Source organism: Haemorhous mexicanus, chromosome 16, assembly GCF_027477595.1.
Source record: "Haemorhous mexicanus isolate bHaeMex1 chromosome 16, bHaeMex1.pri, whole genome shotgun sequence".
Taxonomy (NCBI): domain Eukaryota; kingdom Metazoa; phylum Chordata; class Aves; order Passeriformes; family Fringillidae; genus Haemorhous; species Haemorhous mexicanus.
Genome location: NC_082356.1, coordinates 8,376,738 through 8,393,387, shown reverse-complemented (window position 1 = coordinate 8,393,387; position 16,650 = coordinate 8,376,738). Strand labels below are relative to the sequence as shown.

General features: G+C 51.3%; 1 pseudogene; it reads right to left on the bottom strand.

Moving 5' to 3' along the window:
• Nucleotides 1-16,650, bottom strand: part of LOC132334706 (zinc finger protein 850-like) — a 1,213,125-nt pseudogene that overhangs the window by 703,437 nt on the left and 493,038 nt on the right.

Sequence of the window (16,650 nt, the reverse complement as noted above, 5' to 3'; positions counted from 1 at the left end):
GACATTCCTCCTTCTGGCAGCTTTCCAAGTCTCCCTTGGCCTTCTCCAGGTGCCTGCCATAGTGAGGTACATCCACCAGTGGCTCATGGCCAATGATTCTGACGTGCACAGGCTGGACAAGCCTCTGCTGGATCTCACAGAAGCACAGCCAGATGACGCAGTGGTGACACTCCTGCGTGTGGCCCCGTCCTGTGACAGGTATGGGGCCCACCTGCCCAGAGGGCTCAGGGCTCCCCAGCCCATCACCCTGTACAGCCTGTCCCAGGTGTCTGACCAACAGAGAGTTCCAGGGCCCTCTGGCTGCTCCCTTTCCCAGCCCTGGCATGTCAGCCCCTGAGCCTGCTGCCATGCTCCCTCCCTGCCCCTCAGAGCTCTGTCCCCAACGGGCTGGGCTGCCTGGGTGCTGCTGGCAAGGGGCAGCGGGCAGAGGCAGAACTGGCAGCCAGCTCAGCTCCCCCTCGGTGCTCTGTCTGAGACTACCTGAGACGGAGCTCTAACCCCGCAGAGCTGCCATGGCCATGTGGAAGACCATCATGGGCTCAGCCAGGACTGTGGAGCTGGTGCAGCTGACACTCTTGGATGTGCTGGGGAGCTGGCCAGAGCACAGCACGTGCACCTCCGATGGGGACGAAACGGGTGTCTTTGCCCTGGCTGTGAGTTTCTGACACTGGCCTTTGCTCTCCATCCTCCTTCCCCCACTGCATCTCCCTGCCTCAGGCGCTGGCCTCAAACCTGGCCCAGGGGCAGCTTCAGGCCCGCCAGGCCCCGTGCTCCCCCTGTGTCTTTCTGGGCCTCTCCCTGCCAAGCTCGGGCCCTGCCACACGGACACCTCAGCACTGAGCACTGTCTTGGGGGTCTTTGTTCTTTGCAGGCAGCTGTGGTGATGTGGAAGATCCTCCAGGTGCCCTGTATCCCACGTATATTGAAGGTGTATTTCCCCCGCCTCTTTGTGCATCTGCTCTTCCAAGTGTTCTTCAGCACTCTGGATATGCCAGAGGAGGTCGATACCTTCTGGAAGCAATGCCAGGAAGAGCACGGCCTTGCCACCAGCCCAAACAGGTGCTCCATCCTGTTTCCCTGCCACGTGGCCTGTGAAGGAGCCAGTGCTGCCAGTGTGACCTGGGCTTTGCTGTGCACACAGGTTTGCAGTGCAGACCCTGAAGTCCCTGCTCTGCCTTCTGCGGTGTGAGGATGTGGTGGTGGCAATGGAACGCAGGCGTGGCTGGGACACGCTGCTCTCTGTTGACACCCACCACTTTGCCGTGGCTCTGCTGGGCAGGTGAGACCCCTTCTCCCCACTGCCTCTGACATTTGTGCTCTGTGCCCAGGTGCCCCACACAGTCCCCGTGGTCGTGGGCTACAGGGCCCTGTCACTGAGGAATGGCCAAGCACACTGGGAAAGGCAGGGAGAGGAGGGTGCCCATGAGCAACCAACTCCCACATGGCCCAGGGCTCCTTGCTGGAAGGCTGGTGGGGAAAGATTTCAACTCTGTGAGTCACTCCTGGCAGAGGTTTGCCCACTGGCTCAGGGTCTTGTTTCCTTTTTCCTCTTGTCAGAGAAATTTGCCAATCAGACATACACTTTTGTTCCGAGATTGCATTCTACCTGCTCAGCATGCTCGGCAAAGAAATGCCATACTGGGATTTCCCTGCCCTGGCATTCCTTGTGGAGGTGAGCCTCAAGGCCAGCACTGCCTTGCTGAGCTGCCTCCCAGCTCTCTGCCCTCTCGTAGCCACAGCTGCCAGGACGGTGCCCATGCCCTGTGCTGCTACCTGGGCCCAGCCATGTGCGGTTCCGGGCTCCTGATGGGCGGGTCCCCTGTCACTGCCCTGTGCCTTTCAGGTCCTCGAGTTCCTGGACTTGAGGGAATGCAGTGACAGTGTTCTGGAGATCATGTCAGAGAACCTGCAGAGCGAGCACAGGGCGAGGCGTTACTTGGCACTCAGAGGCCTCGTAGTGCTGGGCAAGAATCCCTTGATGGTGAGGAGGGGACAGTGGCTGAAGCCGTGCAGGCAGCGTGGGGCTGGGCAACGCAGTCCCTTGGCCTTGCCTGTGCTTTGGGTGCTGGGGCAGCTGCTCCCAGCTCTCCTGCCTCCTGCTTCAGCTGCCCGAGTGCTTTGGGAAAGGCCTTTGGCGTCTGGGCCCTGCGGCAGCAGGGTGGTGTTTCACAAACTTGTGTTCCATGCAGGCTGAAAAAATGGGGAGCCTGACTGAAAGTCTTGTGGAGCTCCTGGAGGAAAATGACAGTGACATGGTCAGGATGACCATTCTTCTACTCAGATATTTGCTCCTGGATAATGGTGCCCAAATACCCACCCCCATCGCTCTGCAGCTGGCTGAGGCGCTCCTGCCACTCTTTGACTGCGTAAGGCTCTGTGCCCACAGCCACTGGCTGCTGCCCGGACACTCGGTGCCCTGTGGAGATGCAGCCCTGTGCTCTGGGGGGCCTGGAGAAGCTGATGCTGAGGTCTTTTGCCCTTGCTTTCATACAGGATGATAGCCAGGTGCAGCTGAGCTCCATGTGTGTCTTTCAAGAGATGCTGGACTTATTAACGCCAGAGGGAAGAAAAGCCCTGAAGTCCCACGTGCGCCAGAGCCTGCTCCCACTCTACTTCCACTGCCATGATGAGAATCAGCTTGTAGCTGAGGTGAGGACTTGTGGCCAGCTGCTGTCCCCACGGGAGGGGGCTGGGCTGCCTTCTGCCCTGGCACTTTGCAGGCTGCAGCCTCCTCCAGGCTGTTGGCACTAGGACGCTCCTGTGCCCTGGCCTGTGGGGCCATCTCCACATCTCTGCTGCTCCCCAGGCCTCCCGGGAAATGCTGCACTCTTCAGCCAGATTCCTGAAGAGGAGGGATCTCGATCAAGTGCTACAGGCGGATCAGACATGGAGGTTTGGCGAGAGCCTGGTAAGGACTGCCAAGTATCCCCGGCCTCAGCCTGGAGAAGGCCCCCGAGGGCAGTGCTGAGAGTGCGGGGCGGGCAGCTGTGCCCCTGCCCGCTGTTGCACGCAGAGGCCGTGCAGGCTCCTCTCCAGGCTCCCGTGGGCCCGAGCCTGGTGCCCGTGGAGCCCCGGCCCGGCGGAGCTGCGGGGCGGGCCGGCACCGCGGCTCCCCGGGCAGCAGCCGGCCCTCTGCCCCTCCCCTCGGGAGCCCAGCGCCAGCGGCTGCTGGCCGCGCCTCAGGGCTGTGCGGGCAGGGGAGGCCGGGGCTGGGCGCAGGCAGCGCCCGGCCGAGGGGCTGAGCCCATGCCAACCCTTCCTTCCCTCCCGCCGCTCTCTCCAGCTGGCAGAGGACAGGAGCAGAGCGGCCGAGCACCTGCGCCAGGCCCTGCGCTACCTGCAGAGCCCACAGGAGCCCCTGCGAGAGGCGGCCATCAGGTTCATGGGTGAGCCACGAGCCCGGGCTCCCTCCCCGGCCCGCCGCAGCTCGGCCCCAGCCCCGCCTGCTGCCCCGGCAGTGCCGGCCGGGCCCGGCGCCGTGGAGCCCCGGCTGGCCTCGGCGCTGCTGCCGCCCTCTGGCAGCCGTGCCCTTGGGCGGCAGCGTGCGGCCAGGGCCCGGGCTGAGCCCTGCCGGGCCAGCAGGCCGTGTGGCCACAGCGCCGGCAGCGCCGCTGGCAGGGAGCTGTGCCGCTGGGGCCGTGACAGGCTCTGTGTTCACAGGGATGGCTGGGCAGTACCTGAGGGGGAAGAAGGAAGAGCTCCAGCTGATCTGCACTGGTGAGTGAGGGCAGCGGGCTGGCAGTGGGGGCTGGTGGGGGCAGCTGCAAGCCCTGCCCCGGCTGCAGAGGGCTCTGCTCCCTGTACGGACGAGGGGCAGCGTGGGCAGAGCACACTGAGATTTCAGGACCACGTGGGGGATTCGTGGCCAGCAGCTTCGGGCTGGTCCTGTTGGTCCCTGCTCCCTCCTGGCCATGCCTAGAGCCGGCTGGGATGGCCCTGGCAGGGGGCTCTCCTCGGGTCCCTGCCAATCTGGGATCTGACCATGGCTCTGTTGCTCTCTCTTTCAGCCCTTGAACACCTGACAGAGGACATCAGCAGTGCCGTGTCAGACATGGCACTTCAAACATTGTATGTCCTCTGGGCACTGCAGAGTGAGCGATATACCCTCTTCCAGAGGCTGCAAGATCAATTCCGCAGGGCATGGAGGACACGGCCTCGTCTGTCAGGACTCGGCTGGCTGCGCTGCTGGAGCTCTGCAGAGAGCTGATCCCAGAGGCTCTGTCTGCTGGGGCCACCTGAGCCAGCGGGAATTCTCTATTTCTTCAGGACTGTTCTTTTCTTCTTTTTGTTTTTTTTCTTTAGTATATGAATATAGAATGTGTTATAATACACAGACTCCCAGGAGTTTTCTTTTGCTGCCCAGGGTTAGCAGGGCATAGGGGAAGAGGGGGAAAAGGGTGCCTGGGCTCAGCCAGCTGCCTAGACGTGCAGTGTAGCAGGGAAAATGGTCAGAAGGCCCTTGGCCTTTGGTGGTTCTTCTGAAGCCTTTGTGCTGCCGACAGAGCGGCTGGGCAGGGGCCGGAGCTGCGGGGATCCTAGGATCCTACGAGTGTTCCGAGTGTGGGAAGAGGTTTCGGATCAGCTCCAGTCTCATCCTGCACTATCAGATTCACTCAGAGGAGAGGCCCTTCCTCTGCCCTGACTGTGGGAAGGGATTCAAGTGCAACTCCACCCTCATCACCCACCGGCACATCCACACTGGGGAGAGGCCCTACGAGTGTCCCCAGTGTGGGAAGAACTTCTCACAGAGCTCTACCTTGACCAAACACCAATGGAGGCACCGGTAAGGGAAGCCCTGCGAGTGCCCCGAGTGCAGGAAGAGCTTAGTGCGCTGCTCCAGCTCCATCCCCCAGTGGAGGAGCCACTTTGGGCACAGCCCTGGTCACCCACATTCCCTGTGATCCATTTTGGGAACACACCTGGCTGCTTATCCATGTGTTTGGCCTTAATTTTTTTCTCTTCTCCATCTCTCTGTACTCCAAAAGCCAAGAGGGATCGATCTGTCGCCTCAAATGCCACTGAAAAGAACTGTATTTTTACCCAAAATGGCTCAATTCCACCTCAAATTTCTTGTTCCCTCCTCAAAAAAACTCAGTCCCAGGCCAAATTCGCTCCATGCCACAGCTGCCAGGCTGAGATGGAGTTGGGAGGAGATTGGGAGAAGTGGGATCCCAGTTTGGAGCAGTGGGATGGGGATTGTGTGGGGCTGGCTGGGTGGGATGTATTTGATAGCAAATAAAACTTCCAGAGTTACTGATTTCTGTCCTGTTCATTTTCAGTCAGTTCTGTTTGCAGTGATGCCTTCTCAGCTGATTAAATTCCTGTAAAAATCCCATTTTTCTAAATCATCTAACCCAAACATTTTTCTAAATCATCTAACCCAAACAACCCAAAAACCAATATCCAAATAAAACCACCCACACACAATTAATTTTTTAAAAATAATTTTAATTTTTTAAGAGTACTTAAGGATGTTATTAAAGTTTAATTGTTTGGTTAAAATGTATGAGAAATTATAGTGGTGTTTGATTTTGTGTTTAGTATATTTGTAATATGAATTGTTTAACTAAGGTGTGTTAGATTGCATGTTAGATTTTAGGTATTTTTTATCTGAAGTATATTAGCCATTGAGTTAAAACTTTCAAAAGTTATTTCTTGGTATATAAATTGTTTATATAAATTTATTGGTAATGTTATAGTAATAGGTTTTGCTGTTTTGGGTTGAATCATTATTGGAATATCGTAAGTAAGAGTTGAAATTACTATATTTCATTTTCATCATTATTATTTCATTTTATTTATTATTTCTTTATTTATAATTTTATTCTAATTTTTTGAGATTATAGGAAGGAAATTCAAGGGCAGGAACATTGTTTCCTGGCTTGGAACTGGAATTCCAGACTCTGGGAGTGTGTGCAGGACCACACAGACTGGGATCAAATATGGACTGGGATCAAATATGGGCTGGGATCAAATATGGACTAGGATCCTATGAACAGGGACTGCACAGAGTGGGACCATATGGATCAGGACTACACAGACTGGGATAAACTGGACTGGGATCAAATATGGGCTGGGATCACATGGACGGGGATCACATGGACAGGGATCCTGGGGATCAGAACCCTCCAGACCGGGATAGCCTGGAGTGGGATCAAATATGGACTGGGACCATATGGGCTGGGCTCCTATGGATTGGGACCACACAGACTGGGATATACTGGACTGAGATCATACGGACTGGGATCACCTTGACTGGGATCCTATGGACTGGGATTCTAGGGAGTGGGACCATATGGATCAGGACCACACAGACTGGGATCAACTTCTATGGGATCAAATATGGGCTGGGACCATTTTTTTAACTAACTTTGTTATAAAGATATAGTTTTTATTTCCATTGTTAATTAAGCTTCATGAAAGAGCTGCTTGTGTTAAATGCCTGCTGGGATGGGATAACATCCAATGCACACAGGATGAGGACACCTGCACAGATCTGCCAACTATCAGCACTCCCCATCTGAAGGCAGAGTGGACCAAGGCCCAAAAACTGGAGGTGATAAAGAGAAGGAGCCAAAACCACAGCCAAGAAACACACATGCTCTGAAAAGGCAGACCCAAGGAGGGGCCAGGTAGAAGAGTTCCTGGAAAATGTAAACAAGTTTATGGATATGCATGAGGGTCTATGAATATGCAACAGGCTGGTGTAAGGAGAAAGGTATTTCAGGGGATCCCCGAAGGGAACAGGGTGCTCCTGGCTGAGTGCCAAGATGCACCCGGCCGTAATAACCTTTGCTCCATGGTCCTGGTCTCCCTTGTCCTTTATTAAACTTTTTACATTTTCAAAGGAGGATGAACGTGTTTCTCTGCACTGAGAATGTCCTCGTCGACCTGGCCACAGGCGAGGCGAAGCTCATTGACTTCAGGTGCAGCACGATCCTGCAGGACACATTCTACACCTGGATGTCAGGTGAGCCCAAAGCCAGGGCCCAGCCAGGCAGCAGAGGTTCCCCCCTTTGCTGGAATAGGGGGAAGAGGGAGGAAGGGAAGGCGGGAGAGGGATCCTTCTTCAGCCAGCTGCAGCCAAGTTGCTTTTTGGCAAGGCAGGGGCTGGCTGGAAGTGAGGGAAGGAGGGAGGGAGGGAGGGAGCAGGATATGCCTGATGAGCTGTGCCCGTGTCCCATAGGAACGCCGGAGTACAGCCCTCCGGAGTGGATCCTCTTTGGCTGCTACCATGGCCAGCCAGCCACCATCTGGTCCCTGGGCATCCTGCTCTATGAGCTGGTCTGTGGGCACCTTCCTTCCCACAGCAACGAGGACATCGTCTGGGGCCAGCATTGCTTCCCCGCCCGGGTGTCTCAAGGTGGGGATGCGCCTTCAAGGCACGAGGGGAAGAACGGGGTTGGGAGGGGCAGCTGGCACAGAAGTGTCCTGCTCTTGCAGCTGGTGAGGAGGTGGATCTCCTGGGCTTAGCTGGAGGAGGTGGCACCTGTGCCTCTGTGCTGGTGTCCTCTGCAAGAGAGGATTGATGGGAAGCTTTTGGCTGCAGCTCTGAGCACTCCTGGTGTGGCCTGAGCACTGTGGAATGTGGGAGAGCATGGACAGGAGCTTTGTCCCGCTGTGCGGCGGTTTCTGGTTTCTCTCCACAGAGTGCCAGCACCTCATCAGGTGGTGTTTATGCATGGACCCCACAGAGAGACCATCACTGGAGGAGCTTTTTGAGCATTCTTGGCTGCAGGAGCCCTGCCTGGCCCAGGAGACAGCAGAGCTGCATCCCTGTGCACAGTAGGATCCAGGAGCCCAGCAAGTACCAGCAGCACGCATCCCGTGGCGCTGGAAGAAAAGCCTAGAGCATTTCCCTGCGGCTGCGGCGCGGAGGAGAGAGCGCAGCCGAGGAGATGCTTCCGCTGGTCCCCGGCGAGCTGTGGAGGGAGCGGCTCCGAGCTCCCCGTCCTATTGGAGAAGTGGTGGCAGTGCAGTGAAGGTGCCACGGACTGGGACAGGGGAAACATCCCCCTGCAGCTCAGTGGCATCGTGATGTCACCACAAGCCGAGGCACAGCTGGCGTGTTCTTCTGGAGGATGACGTGGAGCTGGGAACACCATCCTGGAGCTGGCCGCTGGCAGGGCAGAGCCAATGGGCTTTGGCTGCGGCCCCTACCTGGAGGACACGCTCTGCGGCCCGATGAAATCAAGATGAGTCCCCAGCCGGCGCAGGGGCGGGGGGATGCTGGTGCTTCCAGGCAGGGCAGGGCTCGGCCTGGCCACGTGCTGGAGGTTCCCTGCTCGGCGGCGCTGGGGAATATTAATTTTTCTGCCAGCCCCTGAGCTGCTTCTTGGCGGGACAGGGGACAGATGTTGTGGAAGGGGAGCCGGCTGCTGGCCTTGCTGACAGCTTCTGCCAGCCAGCCTGGCAGGGGCTGAGGCGGGGGCAGCCAGCCTGACAAAAGCATCCATCCATGTGGATGGGGGATGGGTTCCGGAGCCGTGCCCCAGCTGGTCTGCTTTGCAGGCCCTTGAGGAAGGGGCGCATTTATGGGTGGGAAAGGTGGGGATTTTCCCCAACAGTGGGCAGGTTTAATTCTCACATGGAGTGGTCAGACCCTCCTCAGGCCTGTGAAACGGTGACAGGCTTTGTGCTTTTTCTTGTTTCCAGGCCTTGTTTTGAATTGACTTCCATGCAATTGTTCTTTGTTTTTCCCAGGAGGATTACACCTGGTGCCCAGACCGGATGGGGAAGCGCCTGCAGCGTCTGTGGAGCACGTCCAGTGGCAGCACTACCCCAGGGGCCACGGTCTGCAGGGACAGCCCCTTCCAGAAGGACGAGGACCTGGTGCAGGATCGGCTCCTCTCCTGGCAGCAGCTCTCCAGAGGTGGACACCTGGCTCCACAGCTCAGCTGGCAGAAGGGCTCCGGGCAGGCGGCAGTGGGCACACGGGCATCCCGCTCTTGCAGCTGCTGAGGAGTTGCTGTGCCGTGATTAGGCGGAGGAGGTGGAACGTGGTCTGCCATGCTGCCCTTCTCTAAAAACAGAGAATGGGTCGGGAGGTTTGGGCTCTGAGCACAGCCAGCAGCCTGGCCCGGGCACAGGCCATGGCAGGACAGGGGGACAGGAGCCTGCTGCCACTGACCGTGGCTCTCTGGTTTCTCTCTGCAGGCTGCCAGCACCTCATGCCATGGGAACGGCACCGCTCAGCCTGCCAGGCTTGGGGGGCTGGAGGGCGGCCGGTGTTCATTTGCTATCAAAGATAAATTGGTTAGTTTTTTTTTTTTTTTGTCATCATCATCATCAGATCTTTCATCCTTTTCCAAACTTTTGGCCTCCTGTGATAAATGGATGTGATTTGTGCTAACAAAATTGTAATTATATCATCATTTTTGGAAAATACTTGGAAAGGTATATTTGATTCATGGTATGAAGCAGATGGGTTTCTTTGTAGATGATACATGCGGGAAACAGGATACAGGAGATTGGAATTGGCCTTGATGAACAAAAGTTAGGAAGACTCCCGAGTCAGAATTGGCATCAAGATGAAGTTAAGACAACTCCCAGGACAGGATCGGCCATGACATGAATAACGTTGGGACAATTCCAGACAGGGAGTCTAAAGTAGCGTTCCTATCTATAAAATAAAAAGGCTTAATTGGAGCATAGTGCTTACTTACATAACACAGGACTTGGGGCACATGCACAGCCTGTCAGGTTATTCAGAGGACAGTGAGGAAGACTGTTGGCCTTCCTCCAGGAAGAGCCCCAGAGAGCCAGAAGCCCCCTTAGCCACAGCGGGACCATGCGCTGTGAGTGTGGTGATGTTGATTTCAAGAATCAGAAACAGGAGGAGATTTACAGGAAAACATTGATGAATATGTATTAGCCCACAGTACATAAGTTGTGTTTGGATCCTTTTGCCTTTTGAACGTCAGGCAGGGTGGGAAGCCCTCCCTGTACCCTGATTGAGCAGTTTTGGTTATGCTTTATCCAAACCACTGCCAAATTTCCTTTTGTAACTACTGGATTCTATTTGATTGTATTATTTTATCTCAATTAAAACTGCCTCTAAATTTTAAGTTTGTGGTTTATAAATTTAGACATATGGGACCTCATATATAACATCAGGAATATGACTTAATAGTTTACAAAACCAAAATGAATATTATTCAGCTAAATTAACTAGGAATAGAAAAGTATTAGAGACTTAATCACAAAGGATAAATTACAGAAATGATGACACTTGATTAGATGAATACATTTTAACCTAATGAGTTAATAGCTCAGTCTCCTCTGGCTTTTGATCTCCTCCCCAGAAGGGGAGCAGTTCTTTGATCTCCTCTTCACGAGGGGCACAGTCCTTAGGGTTTGGTCTCGGCTTTGGCATGGGGTGGATGATGGTGACTGCCAAAAACCCCTATAAAATCCCCCCCAAAACCCCCAAATCCCCTCAACCCCCCCCCCCCCCGCCCCAAACCTCTCCCCAACCCGCTCACGATCAATTTTTGGTTAATTTCAGGTAATTTTGGGTGGATTTGGGGGAGTTTTGGTACCTCGTGGATGCCAAAGTGGGCATAGGATTCAAACCTACTCAAAATTTCCCCTTAAATTCCACTAAAATCCCTCCATATCTCCCCCAAACCCCATCAGAATGGATTTGGAGGTAATTTTGGGTTAATTTCAGGAAATTCTAGGTCAATTCTGGGTGGCTTTCGGGTGATTTTGGAACCTCCTGGACACCAAATTTGGCATAGGATTCAAACCCAGACGAAATCCCCTCAAAATCTCCTCCAAACTCCCAAAATTTCCCCCCAACCCCCTGGGTTGGGTTACTTGGGTTATTTAGGAGGAAATTTTGGGAGATTTTGGTACCTTGTGGATGCCCAAGCGGGTGAAGGATTCAAACCCAGACAAAATCCCCCCAAATCTCCTCAAAACCTCTCTCAAATTTCCGCCACAACCCCTCAGGATGGGTTCTGAGGTAATTTTGGGTGCATTTGGGGTTAATTTTAAGGCCTTCTGTGAAGCAGTGAAGGCCCCAGGCGCAGGGCTTGGAGTGGGGCTGAGCAGTGAGGCAGGAAAGGGGGGGAGGGAGGGAGGTTTGAAAACCCCCCCGAGGATCCCCTGATGGGGACACCCCTAAAAAGTTCTGTGCCAGGATTAGGAAAAAAACGGGACCTTTGGTTTTTTCAGTCTTCAGGCTGTTGTTTATTTTTCTCTTACCAAAAGTTCAGCACGCCGTCTGCACACCAGACTTAGCGTACAAAGAGAAGGCACCAGAAGTCACAAGACACACAGGTTCAAGGTCTTTTAAAATCATTTTGTCCAATTAACTCTTAGAACGCATTTTATTTCTACCTTCCTGTCAATAACTAATTCTTTGTTTGCCACTCAGCATCTGCATTGCAGCTCTTTCCAACCAATCACCCTGTGCTCCCAACACAACAGAAAATGGAGGAGATGAAGAACGAGTAGGAGATCAGGCAATGCCCAAAATCCTCTGTCTTGTCTTCTATCCACCCTCATACTAAACACCCAAAGCTCTCAGTTTTTCACCCTGTGATAAACTACACTACTCTCTCTTTCACACACTCGTAGATTCCAATTCATCCCAAAGTCTTGGAAGCTTTCTCCATGGACAAAAGTTAAAAGCAGTGTTCTCTTGGGGATCAGGACTTCTCAGGACAGGCAGGGAGACATTCCCTGTGCCCTGGGTTCCAACAACAGGGGGGAAGGGGAGGTTGGGGACAGGAAAAGAAGGACTTGGGCAGGAAAAAGGGGAACCTTAAACAGCGTGGTAAGCGCCATTTCTAGAGGGAGGGCCCGGGACGGCGCGGCCGTCACCTTCCCGGGTAGGTGTGGATACACAATCCAGGTAAGATTTCCCATGGATCCGTCTGGGAAACATTAAGGAGCTGGAGATGAAGAATTCTGAACAACCTCGCAGGTGGTGTTTGTGACAATTGTTTTCCTCATGGATTGTTTACCCCAAGGGGTTTTCTTAATTAGCCAATCATGTGAAATGTAAAATAACCAATCAGGTCCACTGTATTGGGATCGAGTACAAAAAAATGGGTTTCCTAATCAAGATGATTATTGGCTTTCTGAAGATGCATGGAGTGTGACACTCATTTATCCGTGTAATTTCTGACTCAGCAGTGACAGGCAGGGAAGGGGAACATGGAAAGATGGGGGGGAGGAGGACACAGGACGGAGAGAGGACGGCAGCGCTCCTGTGTCACCTCTGGATGGATTCTGTCCCTTGTTCTGCCCTCAGGAAAAGTGTGACAGGGTGGCACAGAGTGTTGGGAAGGATGAAAGTTCGACAAGAAACTTTAACAGATATGTGTGCTTGGCAGAAAGATTTTTGAATGTAGAATCTGAAGAAGGAATAGAAATGAAAGCAAGTTTTGACATAGAAGAAAAGAATTGCTGAGCCAGTCTCACTGGGTAACTAAGAAGGCAAAGGGTGTGCTACTTACAAGGGGTTTTTATGGCTTAGAGCAAAGGATAAACCTACCTCAATCAGATGTTTTTACCAACCAAAAAGATTCCACAGGTAAACAAGTCAGCAAAGTTGCAAGTAGAAAAAAGGTCTCCGAATTTTCCACTGCAAGAAAACTGAAAAACAACTTCTAGCTTAAACTAACGTACTAACTTTTAGTGACTGGAGAATAGTAATATGAATATGGTAATTACAGGAGTTATGATAGGCTATAGGTAAAAGTAAAGGTATAGATTGTTTCTTCTGTGTTAAGATGCTTAGCAAAGCAGAGTATATAATGCACTGTAACCAGAGCTAAAGGGTCTCCAGGCTTGTCTGCAGCTGGAGTTGACAGCTGGAGGCACAGGCTCTGTCACCAGACCCTGGACTGCTGTAACATCCAGGATACAATAAACTGCATTTTGAAGAGCTGTCTGGAGCCCCTCATCTCTCATTCAGGCTCTTACAGGAAAGGGACACGGGGTGATGGAGAGATGGCAGCAACCCCGTGCCATGCTGGCAGTTTTCACTCCTTGCTGCACGCTTGGGAACAAAAGGGTAAGGAAAGATGTGGGCAATGTTATAGAAACATATTATAATATTGGCTTTTAGCAAATATTAAAATGGATTTTATATCTGTGATGTTAAAGCAACTTTGTTGCAAAGATACAGCTTTTATTTCTGTTGTTAATTAAGCTTCATGGAATAAGCTTCAGGCTTGTGTTAAAATTCCTGCTGGGATGGGATAACATCCAATGCACACAGGATGAGGACACCTGCACAGATCTGCCAACTATCAGCACTTCCTGTCTGAAGGCAGAGTGGACCAAGGCCCAAAAACTGGAGGTGATAAAGAGAAGGAGCCAAAACCACAGCCAAGAAACACACATGCTCTGAAAAGGCAGACCCAAGGAGGGGCCAGGTAGAAGAGTTCCTGGAAAATGTAAACAAGTTTATGGATATGCATGAGGGTCTATGAATATGCAACAGGCTGATGTAAGGGAAAAGGTATTTCAGGGGGATCCCCAAAGGGAACAGGGTGCTCCTGGCTGAGTGCCAAGATGCACCTGGCCGTAATAACCATGGTCCTCCATGGTCCTGGTCTCCCACTGTCCTTTATTAAATTTTTTACATTTTCACAGGAGAGTGAACGTGTTTTTCACATTTAGGAATGGTTTAAGTTTTTTCACTTTTCGCGGGAGGGAGTTTTGAAGAGCTACAAGTGGCTAATCTGCCTGCAACAAGGACCATTCCACGGGCTCTTGTCACCTTTCCTGACACGTCTGCTGCAGCTCATGGAGGGTGAAGCCCTGGAGGCTCCTTAGGGGCGGTTATGGACGATTGCAGGCAGCGCCTCGATGCCCTGGATCAGCGGTGCCCCCTCCTGGGAACCCCCACGTTTTCCAAATAGGCATCATCTCCTTCAGGGCGCTTCCTTAAGAATCTGAGCTGTACATTGATGACAGAGGTTACAATCTAAACCATTCCCATCAGTCAGCAATATAATTCAGGTGTTAAGATGTTGGAATGTTGGAGGACAGAAGACAGATGATGGACTTTGGACGTGGTTAACAGAAGAGATTTGATACCAGGATGCCTTGGCAAAAGCAAACGGAACTTTGAAAATTAGACCTAAATTGCAAGAAGATTAAATCAGACAGGTATGCTGGAAAAAGAAAATCCCATTAAACTCTGCAAGCAAGGGATGTTGTTTTATGCATAAGTTTGTGTAGGTGATTGTAACCTAATCATTGTAGCACACATTACTAGTCTCCCTAAAATAGTATATAAGTGCTTGTATCCCACAATAAAATCGGATTCTGATCCCCAAGTCAGTCTCCCCATCTCTCTCCATCGCTGACACTTCCCTGATAAAGAACTGTTATTCCTGCTCCCATATTTTTACCTGAGAGCCCCCCTTAATTTCAAATTTATAACAATTCTGGAGGAAGGGGTTTACATTTTTCCATTTCAAGAAAGGCTCCTGCCTTCCTTAGCAAACACCTGTCTTTCCAAACCAAGACACAGGAGCCACCTGTATTATACATGTGAATACTTCACACGAAAAAAAACAAGAGCCTCAAAAAGGCAGAACAGCTTGGTAATTGGTAGAAAGTAACTCTGATCAATATTAAAATGTGTGAATAGATCGGTCTGAAGATGACATTCACAATTTTCCTGGTGACATTGTGCACTGTACTGTAACAGTGGATTGTCACTGGACATAGACAGTAGGATAACTGGATATGCTTTTCAAACTTATTCTAAGTATTCATTGAATTATTCATTGAATTCTCATCCTTCTGTACACTTCAGCTCTGCTGTATACTTCAGAGACATTTTTTCACAAGCTTCTAACAAGTTACTCTGGATCCATAATTCCTGAGACCAAATGGAGTCCAAATGCCAAGTGGGATTACTCTTTTCAAAGCCTGCAGTCACACAGAATGAAGCAGCACTTAAATCATCCTGTGCATCCCATACACATAACAGTCCAGTCACTGACCATCTGCAATAATTTTTTGACTTTCGCTACAAATTACTTTCAAGAATAAGCTACAAATAATATCTTGAACCAGTTTAAATTTAGGGATAGCATTGCATTTGCCCTATAAAATTCTAAGGGTACCTAGTGCTGTTGCAGTAATACAAGAGAACTGTAAGTGTGTATTACTAGTTGTTATTCATATTAGGTAAAAATGGCTCAGCTCAGCTTTGCAAAGCAAGAAACAAAACATGGAGAGTTGAAATGATGGAGTTGGGACAGTGTAGCCAGTCTGCTTTTTGTGAGAGAAAAAGCAGACTGCTTTTGTTCCTCCTGCTCTTAAGCAGTGGCAGTAGTCATGTACTCATCTCCTGTAACTTTGCTCCTTGTGATCTACTTTCCACCTCAGCAACTTTTTCTGCTCTTTTTTTTTCCTTATTTCTTCAGCTGAGTACCAAAAGGAAAAGACAGAACTGCAATGTTACTACCAAAATAATAGATTTTTTTTCAAACTAAAAAATACTCACAGCTTTTAGAAAACACATCAGAAATGTTGGAAAGTATAAACAATACAAGATATTGAACAGTATTTTTACATTATACTACATCAGCCAAACAAATGGATAGTAGGGCTTGAGGAACAAGGATATAATTGAAGTTTTGTTAAAAGGGCTTATTTTGGTCTCTATGTGGTAGCTGTCATCACCCTGATGTAAATACTTCACAATCTATTTACATTTTCCTAAGTTGTAATATTTTGCATCATTGATCAGCTATGATTTTTTAGATTTCTCTTGTACCCATCATTGAATTATCTGAGCACAATCTCCAAACAAGATAAATGGCAAAGTAGCAAAGGGCTGCAATAACTGAGCAGCCAACGAGATAAGCTACACTGGCATCTCTTAGCTTAGCCAAATCCTCTGTGAGTGCTTTCGTTTCTTTTCCACTTTGGTTTAAAATGCAACAAATTTTCATTATTTCTGATGCCTCACCTCTGAAGGAAAAACATAGGTATCCTTCTTAGCAGTGTCTTATTTGCCAACAAATCCTTAAAAGCTCTTGTAACTAGAAGTCTTGCGGCCTTGTGAGCTGTGCGGTGGAGATGGGAGCCAAACTCACCCTTCCTGTCTATGTAGAAGATAAGGAAAAGAAATGGCATCGTCTAAAAAACTCAGAGGTCCGCTCTCTAGCTCCTTCCTAACTCCTTCAAATCCCCCAACGTGTGATTTAGCTACAAACAGATGACAAGGACTCGTAATGCTGGCAGGGGGCAGCCCCAGGGCAGGTGGCAGTGTGTGCAGGGGCCCTGGGTGGCACGCTGCAGCACGGTCACCGTGGCACGGAACAGAAGCCGGTGTCCAAGGGCCCTTTGTGACGCGTGGGAAATAGAAGCTTGCCCGGGTGCTCGGAACACCCAACGGCTCAGAACGGGACAGAGCGGTGCCGTGAGGAGCCCCCGCACAGCCACTCGTTCCCGTCTGACCCAGAGCTTTTCTGTGGCCTTGTTCCTGAGGCTGAGCTTGAGGCCCGAGCACAGGACTCAGTGACCTGTGGCCTTCTGAGGCTTCTGTTCTGCAGCTGCCCTCAAGGGCAGAGTGTGGGACTTGGTGCCCCGGAGCTTTTCCAGGACATCTCTCCTGCAAGTAGCTCCAGTCAGTGACATGGAGTGGAGACCCCCGAGAGTGCCCAA